We start from the raw sequence: 11,781 nt of genomic DNA, 5'->3' as shown, positions 1-11,781 counted from the left end.
CAGGAGTAAAGCAGAGGCAGAGGGGCACCCCTGCCTGCGAGGCTAGCTGTCCTTCATCCTCCCCTCCTACTCTCGGGCTGGAGCAATCTCTGGGGGCTGCTTGGTGCTTTCAGCCCTTTTTAAGCCAACTTGCCTCTGGACAAAACCACAGACTCCCTTCTGGTGCTCTGGAGAGGTCTCCCGTTCACGTCATCACATGGCTCCTTCCATCCCAGTTTCCTCAGACGAGAACAAGGGGAACTTCTCTTTTTTCTCATCTGCACCTCCTACTCAATTCTCACAGTTTCCCTGTAGACTCCTCAGCCAGCCTGAAATCGTAGCAAACCCAAAATCCACGGTTATGTTTTATTACTTTGTAGGAAGACAATTTTCAATACAACCTACAATACATTGGGGAAAAGAGAAATCCACAGAAGTCCTCTCACAAGGGTCTATGCCTACATGCTGTTTCTTAAAGTTCTGAAACATGAAGAGGTGGGTTAGAGGTAGTCCACCCTGTGACGGCAGGCTGTCTCAGACCACCAGCGCTGCAGCCTCGTTTACCCAATTCTTTTTCTTTACCCAGAAGAACTTGCTCCCTATTGGGGAATCCCCTGGTTTTGCATTCAAAGATCTCCAGATTTAGTTCCTCCCTTCTTTGTATGAGCGTGAGTGTTTATCTGCCAAACATAGGCCCGTTGAGGAGGAAGACTTTGGAGGGCTGAATAGGTGGTGCCTGCTATACCACACATTTCGTAGGCTCAAACCTTGAAAACCAGTAAAGTACCCAAGGGCCCTAACTGGCTCATTCTGTGTCTAAGAAACTCTGTAAAGTAAGTTTAGGCAAACTTACTCAGTTCACAGCCATCTTGTTTGTCAAATGGGTTGATGCTACATCTATTACATGACAGCAGGGATCTCTTGGTCCCTGTCCTCGAGTGTCTAGGGCACCTGGAAAGCAAGAGTCTAACACATCTTTGAGAGAAAAAAAAAAAAGAAAAGAAAAGAAATACAAAGCCTTAGGTGTGGGAGCTAACCCCCTCCTCCACTGCCAGCTCCACGGAGAACGCAGCACCATCAGCCCTGTCCTTTCAGCAAAGGCTGGTGATGCCCCAGGGACAGGATGCCAGGAGGTGCCCTGCGGCCCTTGCAGTGTCCTGGAAGAATGGTGCCTCCCCCGTTTAAAAGCTCTGCTAAGATCTCAGAGAGGACAACCAGCAAGCTCTGGAGTGAAGGCCACTCACGGACCTGCCGCTGAATGACAGAGGGTTGGGGGCGGGGGTCATGCACAGTACTGCCCACCAGCCCCTGGCCACTGCCCTGCTGCACATTTCTAAGGCCGGCCTTCCCCACACACCCGCTGGGTCTTGGAGAACACCCGTGGCCTAGCCTTAGAGCTTCGCTCTGTCCTCGGTGCCCTCTCACCTTCATCGAAGCATTCCTCTCACAAGCAGGTTTATACCTCCCATCTTTGAAAAAAACCCCTTGGAATTAGGTCACCCTTCAGCAACCACCCTATTTTTCTTCCCCCTTTTAAAGTAAAATTCCTCAAAAGAATTATTTATCAGAATTACTACCTGCTCTCCTTCCATTTTTCCTGCACTCCCTAATCACAGGGCTTCGCTCACCTCCTCCCACCCATTCACTCAGCTCTCCTTACATCGCTTTTGCCAAGGGTCACAATGGTGTCCACTGGCCCTCATCCTCCCCGACAGCAGCAGCATCTAGCCAGCTGGGCGCTCCCTTCTTGTAGAAACACTTCCTTCTGTTGTTTCCCAGCACCCGTCTCTGACTCTCTGTCCCTCGCCTTCCCCCCCCCACCCCCCGCCCCCAACACCAGATTTCAGTCTTCTGGGGAGATCATCCTGAATGCAGGCGTCTCCCAGGTCTCCAGCCGAGGGCCTCTTCTTTTCTCCCTGAATTATTTCATCTCATCTCTGCTGTACTACCATCTAGGGGCTGGATGGTGGCACAGCAGTAGAACAAAGTGCTCCATGAGGCCGACCCATGTGAGAAGGTTCCTTGTTCAAGTCCAGAGACCTCCCTGAGTACTCCAGGCATGTGCTTGCCCATGATCTGAAGCTGGCTGAAGGTTGGGGGTGAAATGCAGAGTAGGGACCCTGCTGGGTGCTGTCTCTCTGTCTCTCTCTCATATGAAAGAAAGAAAAAGAAGAAAGAAAAAGGAAGAAGAAAGAAAATGAAAAAAAGAAAGGAAAGGAAGGAAGAAAGAGAGAGAGAGGAAGAAAGAAAGAGAGAGTGGGAAAAAGAAAAAGAAAGAAGAAAGAAAGAAAAATAATTTTAAATACCATCCATGTGCTGATAAACATGGCTTCTGGCTAGGACCATGCCTAAGTGAGTGTTCTTGGACAAGTCATTTCACCTGTCTGTGCCTGAGTTTTGTCATCTGTACAATGAGGATACTAGTAATACCTGCTTAGAGCAGTAATACCAGTGTTATGAGAATTTAACAAGTCAGCATGGGGGAGAGTTTTAAAAGTTCATGAAAAATGGAATTAGAGGACCAGCAAGTGGCATGCTGGTTAAGGGTGTTAGACTCCCACATGGCCAACCACGGTTCAAGTCCTGGACCTGGCAGCTTGCTTTCTCACTTTCCATCTCTTTCTCCCTCTCACTCTGTCCCTATCTGGTCAAATTTACATAAAATAAATTAAATAATAAAGTTAAATAAAAATAATTCTTTTTTTTTTAGAGAGGTTTTTTTGCTATAGGGCGCGTGCACTCGCCAGACAGACAAAGAGAGACAGAGAGATAGAAAGCGAGAAATCACCCCCCGGGGGGGATGGCCACGCCACAATCCCTTCTCCTTCCATTCTCCTCTCAGGAACTTGGGCACGCATGTATACGCGCCTGGTGTGAGTTTAAGCCACCGGGTCCGGGACTTGAACCACAGTCAACTACATGGGAGTCCAGCGACATAGCCACCATGCCACCTGCTGGTCCCTAAAAATAATTATTTTAAAAAAATGTTTAAGCTGGAATTAGAGTATAAATTAATGTGCAAAAAAAGGTAAAATCCATACGCAGTATTTTCATAATATGCATTTTCCATGGACTTTTTAAAGACCCTATCGCATTTGTAAAGCACTGAAACAGTGGCCAGTGGGCGTATTAAATAAATGTTCTTCCTTATCCCTTCGTCAGCCAACTGCAAGTCACCCTTCAGGCCTCCTGTGGCTGGTAGTTCCTGATTTCCGCAGCACCTTCTCCTTCGTCACACTTGTAAAACTGTGGTCAGTGCGTTCGCTCTGTGGCTGTTGACTTTATCTCCCCGCTTCCCGAAAGCTTCTGGCCAGCGAGGACAGTGCCTTCCTTCCTTCCTGCTGTCCCAGTGCGTAGGCTGAGGGGGAGGGGTGGGCCTCAATGAATAGTCTGGCTGAATGAATGAGCCAGTGCATGAATGGATGGGCTCTGCAGGGCCGCTGTGCTCAGGGCTTAAGGAAGGGCGTGGGCCTCTCCTAAGTAAGGAGCTACTGAAGGGTCTGACTAGGACACTCTGGAGAGCCTGGACCACAGAGGAAGCAGAACTCACACCCTGTTTGCCCACCACCAAGGCGTCTTTGTCCTCCTGCACCCTGGATGACACAGCTTTGTCCCGCAACGGTGATTGGTGCTCCTGAGACACCTGACATTTGGTGGCTGAACAAATCCCCACATTAGCCTGCAAGGTGCAGAGTAGGGGCTTTCTGTTTTTCACTTGGACCTGAGCAGTATGCCTGACGTTGACCACGGCTGGCAGGCCTGGTGCCATGGAGGCAGCGAGCTCGCGAGACCAGCGCAAGGTCTGCAGTCAGCCAGACTGGGTTGAATCCTGGCTCTCTCCTTGTCATCTGTGTAAACCTGGGAAGAAATGGTTGCAACTCTCTGGGTCTTCAGTTATGAACTGGTAATACTCGTAGTGCTTTGGGGGAAGTACAGGGAAGTCCTGCGCTTATGTCCTTGCCTCCAACAAGGAATAGAACTTTCCATAGGCAGTGAAAATGGTGCAAATCCAGAAGCTCCGAGGAGTCCAGCTTCATAAATTATACATATTTGGCCTTGGGTAGGGTAAATTCAGGCATGGTTTAATTCATTTCAACAGAACTCAATGGAAAACTTTTTATAATTATATTAAGTACTGGGTTGTAAGAAAAGTCATAATGTGTTTTATCCTATGCAAAAATGTCTCATGACTTTACAGACAACCCCGTGTTTATAGTTACATATAGGTACATATGCACATATGTTCTATCAGTTATAGTTATACATGTTTACATACTCACAAACCTGCTGAGGCCATGGATATGCACCACTGTCTAAGAAGAAGATAGTGAAGAGACCAGCAGTTAGCGTAATGGTTATGTCACTAACTCCCATGTAGCTGACCGCAGGTTGAGTCCCGGACCCGGTGGCTTGAACTCACACCAGGTGCGTGTGCGTGCGTGCCCAAGATCCTAAGAGGAAAATGGATGAGAAGGGATCATGACTTGGCCATCCACTCTGGGAAAGGGGGTGATTTCTTGCTTTCTGTGTCTCTGTCTCTCTCCATCTTTCTGGCGAGCACACGTGCCCTATAGCAAAAACCTCTCAAAAAAAAAAAAAAAAAAGAAGAAAATAGTGAAATTCAAATCTCATGCCTCTCTTTTCTTTTTACTTCATATAAAAAGCAACATGTAAAAGAACTTCTTTCTTTCTTTCTTTTCTTTTCTTTATATATTTATTTTGCCAGAGAGCACATATAATTGCTGGAGAGAGAAGGTGCAAAGTGAGAAAGCATTCCCCCGTGGGGCATGGCCACACCACACTCCCTTCTCCTCAATTTCTCTTCTCAGAATGTACATACACCCGGCATGTTTCTCAAGCCACTGAGTCCAGAACTTGAACTACACTGTTGACCATCTGGGATCCAGCTCCCTTAACCACCTGGCCACAAGCTGACCCAGCTAAAGACTTTAAAAAATCTTTAAAGTTTTGCTCTTTTTTTTTTTTAATTATTGTTTTATTTTATTGGGGCCAGCAGGTGGCATAGTGGTTAAGGATGTTGGACTCCCACATGGCTGACCGTAGTTCAAGTCCTGGGCCTGGTGACTTGCTTTCTAACATTTTCCTCTCTCTCTCTCCCTCTCTGGTCAAATTAAAATAAGTAAATGAATAAATAAAGTTGAATAAAATAATTGAAAAAAATAAATAAATATATTTTTAAAAAATGTCCACAGTGTATGTGCACTCACCAGAGAGAGAAAAAAAGAGAAAAAAAAAAAAAAAGCAACCTCCAATGGGCATAGTCATGCTGCAATCCCTTCTCCTCCATTCCTCCTTCCCACCAGGATTTTGGGAACGTACACACACATACTTGGTATATTTTTCAAGTCACTGGAGCTGGAATTCAAACTGCAGTTAGCCTTGTGAAATCCAGCTCCCTTAATCTTTTTTTTTAAATAATCACTTTATTCAAATTCATTTATTTATTCATTTTAAGTTGACCAGAGAGGGACAGAGCAAAAAAGAGAGGGAAAGTGAGAAAGCAAGCCACCAGGTCCGGGACTTGAACCACAGTCGGCCCTGTGCAAGTCCAGCACCCTTAACCACCATGCCACCTGCCACCCCCAGCTCTCTTAATCTTTATGCTAAAGGGCTAACCCTTAAATCCTGCTCTGTTAATCCCATGATTCAGACAGAACAACCTTCTAATGAAGGGAGGAATTACTAGTGCTTGAGTGCTTTCTGATGAAACACACCACCACCCTGTGCTGTAGGTATTCTGAACGCATCACTGAAATGAAGCCGTGGCTTCAGAGCCCAGCAGGCAAGGCCTCCAAAATGCACTAAAAACCCCCAAGTCTCAGATCACACGTACCCATCATGATTTGGGAGGGGAAGATACTGGCAGACCTTTAGAAGTCCTCAGCCCTGAAGATATGTCATAGTCTACAAAATGTGACTCAGAATAAACACACTATGGATTCTTAAAACACAATACTTACAAAACACTGAAGTGGACATTGCTTCTTTCTAGAAGTTTCTGAACACATAATTCCAGATAACTTTATCAAGCTGCATTTTCTTTTTGCTTGGAAGCCTCAGCTTTGCTGGTTAATGAGGCCCTTGGTCTGCCCACCAGATTAGGCAACACCCAGCGTCCACCGTGTTCTCACGAGATTGGGGGTGAATGAGCTTAGGCAAGGCTAGCTGTGTCCACAGCCTTCCCCACCCCCACCTTCCCGATAAGGAGTCGTTTGTCTCTAAGCATTTCCTAGGAGCACTCCTTAAAAGCACTCTCTGCAGGGCATTTAGTTCATCAGAAAAACTGATGAGGCCCATGAGGTAACTAGATAGAGCAAGAACTGCAGACCAGTTTCAAGGACAGTGGGTTTGATTAGGTGCTCAAACCTGTCTTGATTTCTTTTCCCTCTCACATGAGAAACACAATAGAGCTGTCTCCACAGCATAGTGATTATGTGCTGCTCAAGAGAAGCTGAATCCCTAGGGACCAGCAGTTAGCATAATGGCTATGTCGCTAGACTCCCCTGTAGTTGACTGCAGTTCGTGTCCTGGACCCGGTGGCTTAAAACTCATGCCAGGTGTGTGTGCGTGCATGCCCAAGATCCCGAGAGGAGAATGGAGGAGAAGGGATTGCGGCGTGACCATCCCCCCTGGGGGGTGATTTCTCGCTTTCTGTCTCTATGTCTCTCTCTGTCTGTCTGGTGAGCACATGCACCCTATAGCAAAAACCTCTCCAAAAAAAAAAAGAAAAGAAAAAGAATTATTTTATTTCATTTTATTATTTATTTATTTTAATTTGACCAGGGAGGGATAGAGTGAAAGAGAGGGAGAAGGAAAGTGAGAAAGCAAGCCACCAGGTCTGGGACTCAAACCACAATCGTATGTGGGAGTCCAGCACCCTCAACCACCACTCCACCTTCCAGCCCCAGGACAAGAATTCTTATTCTCATTTCTCCAGAGGATACTTGGACAGGTTACTGAACTTGCCCCCGGTCATATGACTGGGAAGTCAGAGTCTCGGCTGGATGTGGGCAAAAGCAGTGCAGAGACACAGAGCTCTCACCAGGACATGCAGGTGGCAACTCAAGGACAGAGCAGGCCATCCCTCCCCGATCAGGTCCTGATGGAACAGCCCACAGGCCCTCCAACTTTTGATTTTCTTTTCTTTAAAAAAATTTTTAATTTTATTTATTTATTCGTTTATTTTAATTTGACCAGAGAGAGAGACACACACACACAGAGGGAAAGTGAGAAAGCAAGTCACCAGGTCCAGAACTCGACCATGGTCAGCCACAGGGGAGTGTCCAGTGCCTCAAGCACCATACTACCTGCTGGCCCGAGCTAACACATTCCAGCAAGTGAGTAATATCAGGGACCACAAGTAAGAAGGACCCATAGGGACCCACTCCAGGTCTATAAACGAATATCTTTGCACAGCTCTAAAGAGAAATGGAGAAGGAATCATGGTGTGACCACATCCCGTGGGAGTTTTCTCTTTCTCTCACTCTCTCTGTCTCTCTGCCTTTCTCTGACAAGCACCTAAGCCCTCTGGCAATTTAAAAGAAGAAGGAGAGACGTATGGCTTCTCCTTGAGTTGGTGCAGTGTCTGGGTTCAGGTAGAAAATCTTAGTTCCCCTTGAATTCTATCTACCATCTGTTGCTTAATAATGCATTCTTATAGGCTGACTTGTGTTGAATTCTGATCCCCAGTCCCTCAGAACATTCTGACCTCTAGTCCCTCCGAACATATCTGGGGATAGGTTCTTTAAAGAGGTCATTAAGTTGAAACAAGGTCATTAGGGTGAGCCTTAGCCCAGTGTAACTGCAGTCCTTACAAGAGGAAATTCGGGCACAAGCCCACTTGGAGGGATGACTACATGAAGACACAGGGAGAAGACGGCCCTCCACAAGCCGAGGAGAAAGGCCTGGAACAAGGAGAGGTATCCTGCCCTCACTACCCTCAGAAGGAACCAACCCTGCTGGCATCTCCACCTCAGACTCCTTCCTGTTTAATAAGCCACTCAGTCTGTGGGACTTTGCTGTGGAAGTTCTACTGACTAATATTGGGTTGCAGAAAAGTTGACACATTTTTACACAGAAAGCATACATCATGACTTTTTCAACAGCCCAGATATGCATTTGTCAGAAAACAGCTTTGCTTTCCGTATTTCCAACTTCTTGAGACAGGGTCTCACTGTCCTGTGCATAGTAGCCGAAATAATCCTCAACAGAATGGCATTAAGATAGTTCAGCACGGGGGACCAGCAGTTAGCAAAATGGCTATGTCACTGGACTCCCATGTAGTCGACTGCGGTTCGAGTCCCGGACCCAGTGGCTTAAACTCATGCTGGGCGCGTGTGCGTGCGTGCCCAAGATCCCGAGAGGAAAACGGAGGAGAAGGGATTGCAGTGTGATCATCCCCCCGGGCGGGTGATTTCTCGCTTTCTGTCTCTCTGTCTCTCTCTGTCTGTCTGGCGAGCGCACGTGCCCTATAGCGAAAACCTCTCAAAAAAAAAATAAATAAATAAAAAAGATAGTTCAGCACGGCACCAGCATGTAGTGTAGTGGTTAAGGTGCTGGATTTCCACATGGCTGACTATATAGTTCAAGTCCTGGACCCAGTGGCTTGAAACTCATGCCAGATGTATGTGTGCTTGCCCCAAATCCCAAGAGGAGAGTGGAGAAGGGATTGTGACTTGGACATCTCCCCTGGGGGGTGATTTCTCACTTTCTCTCTCTCTGTCTCTCTCTCTGGCAAGCATGTGCACTCTATAGCAATAATCTCTCTCTAAAAAAAAAAAAAAGATTAAATAAAAAAGTTTAGCTTTACAAAATAAGAATTCTCTTTTATGACTATGACTAAGGAAAGCTGAATGCGCCTTCCATAACTCTGACAACTATCAACTGTCTGAGGGTGAAGCAGGTGTGAAAACATCTCCAAGAAGAGTTGGGCCTATCTGAAGATGAGGAAGGCCAGCCAGAGGTGTGGTGGTTAAGACAGCCAGATTTGACAGGACTGGCTGCACAGTTCAAATTTCAGACCCAGTGACTTGAAAAACATGCTGAGCACATGAGTGTGCCCAATATCCTGAAAGGAGAAATCGAGGAGAAGGGTTGCAGAGAGACCATCCTCCACGGAGGGTGGTATCTCTCTCTGGTGAGCACACACACCTTGTGGCAAAAATTCAAACGAAAACAAGAAAAGATAAGAAATTCAACTCTTCACTTCAGGGTCCTTTCACCTTACAGGGGCTGGCAGTTGCAGCTCACGACACTCTGTGAGGCTGTCCCACATGGGAAGGTTCCTGGTTCGCTTCTAAAGACCTCCCTGAACCCCGTAGGTATGTTTGTGCCCATGGCCCAGAGCTGACTGAGTCTGGAATAGATCTAAGCATTAAGACCTTATTGGGGGTGTTTGTCTATTCCTCTCTGTGTGTCTCTCACTCATAGAAGAATGAAATACATAGACCTAAAAATTTTTGAAAGACATATTTTAGTATCAATCCCAGGAAAGAGGGTGCCCAATAGACAACCCTTTAATTTGCACCAAAGAGGACAATTTTTGTTTTAAAATTATGAGCTGATGGGGTTTTGTGATAAATATAATGTTCATTTTTAGAAATTCTGGAAAATACAGAAAATGTAGGAAAAAAGAAGAAAATCACCATAACCATACCACCCTGAGACCACCGCTGTTTACATTTTTGTATATTTTTGCTTTGCTTTATATAGTTGTATTTCATAATTGGCTACAGAGTTATATATACAGTTTTACATATTTTTCTATTTATAAAGCATTCCTCAATGTTATTATAATCTTTCTGTAAACATCATTTTAAATGACTGTAAAATATCACATCAAGTTGATCAGTTTTCTCAAAGCGAGCTGCAGAACATCTGCATCAGAATTATATAGGGTATGTTAAAAATGCAGATTGCTGGATCTCATCCCAGACCCATTAAGTCAGAATCTCTGGGAGTGGAAGCTGAGAATACCCATTTTAGTGAGTTTCTCAAGCAACCATAAATGTACAGAAAGTGGAAAACCACTGAAATCAGTGGTAGCCATAATTTTATAAAACCTCATCCCCAATACTGGGCATTTCAGTTGTTTCTAGTTTTCTTTATAAATAACTATGTAAAGAACACCTTTGTGGCATTTTGCAAATGGTATAGCATTCATTTCCTTAGGATGGTTTCCCAGAAGTGGCATTATAATGTCAAAGGTGTGAATTTTTGCCATCAGGTGGTGGTGCAGCAACACGACTGGACTCACATGCGAAATGTGAGCCAGGACCTCCCTGAGCATGCTGGGAATGCCTGAGTGTGATCCAGGCTAGCAGAGACTGGGGGTGGTCACACCATGAGGACCCTGTTAAGGTGATTGACAGTCTGTCTCTCTTTCTTATTAAAGAAAGACATGAACTTCTAAAAAAATGTGTGAAGCCTTTTTTTCATTGCCAGGGGGCATGTGTACTTGAGGAGCAGGGAGAGAAAGTACTTCCCAGTGGGGCCTGGTCACTCCACAATCCTTTTTCCTTCTGTTTCTCCATTTCATCAGGATTCAGGGCATGCATGTACACACATACCCACTGTGTTTTTCAAGCCACTGGGGCAGGATTCAAACCACAGTGAGTCATGTGAGTTCTAGCTCCCTTTGTACAGGCTTAAATGCTGCATTACACAGCTGCCCTGAAAAGGTGTGACCCTTTTTTTTTGGAGAGGTTTTCACTATAGGGCGTGTGTACTCGCCAGACAGACAGACAGAGACAGAGAGACAGAAAGCGAGAAATCACCCCCCCAGGGGATGGCCACACTGCAATCCCTTCTCCTCTATTCTCCTCTCGGGATCTTGGGCACACACGCACACGCGCCTGGTGTGAGTTTAAGCCACCGGGTTCGGGATTTGAACCACAGTGGAATACGTGGGAGTCCAGCGACACAGCCATTACGCTAACTGCTGGTCCCAAGGTGTGACCCTCTTAAAGATACTTGATAAACACACATTACACCTGCACACCATTTAAGCACACAGCCATCTCAGGTTTCAGGCAGTCCTTTGCCAATTACTTATCTGTACTGCTGGTTTATAGCAGCTCTCTTTTCAACAGTGTTCTATCTTTATTACTTAAATCTTCAGTCGGATCACAATAAAGCAGACAAGGAATGAACAGTCAATAAAATGTCCTTTAATGATACAAAAATACCCTGACTAAGCCCATGCAAAACCAGGGCAGTAGACAGCCATGGTCACTCCAAGGACTCCAGAGATGACCCAGAACTAGAGTGGAGGATGGCAGCACCCCAACCTTCACCTGCCCCACAGACCCCAAGAACAATCCAAGGTGATAACCAACAATTGGGGGCAGATTCACAGCAGGATATGTGTGGGTAAAGGCTGGGCTTGCCCTGCCTTAATGAAGAGGAACCATCTTTCTTTTTCTTGTTTTCTTTTTTTTCTTTTCATTTGCCATAGGACACATGCACTTGTCAGAAAGAGAGACAGCGAAAGCGAAAAAGCACACTCGACAGGAAAAGAGAAAAAGCACCCTCCATGGAGGATGACCACGCCTCCTCAGTTTTCCTCTCAAGACACACGTGCACATGCCTGCCATGTTCTTCAAGCTGCTGGGTCTGGGACCCAAACCACACAGTTGACCATGTGGGGATCCAGCACCCCAACCGCCACACCACTAGCTGGCCTGAGCTTTCTTCTTTTCAAATTATTATCTTTTAGTTAAAATCTTTGATTGGCACATAATGGTTATACATATTGATGAGATATAGTGTGTTTTTCCCATT

Source organism: Tupaia chinensis, unplaced genomic scaffold (assembly GCF_000334495.1).
Source record: "Tupaia chinensis unplaced genomic scaffold, TupChi_1.0 Scaffold000609_1, whole genome shotgun sequence".
Classification (NCBI taxonomy): Eukaryota; Metazoa; Chordata; class Mammalia; order Scandentia; family Tupaiidae; genus Tupaia; species Tupaia belangeri.
The sequence above is the reverse complement of the archived record's forward strand: the minus strand, read 5'-3'. Positions refer to the sequence as shown.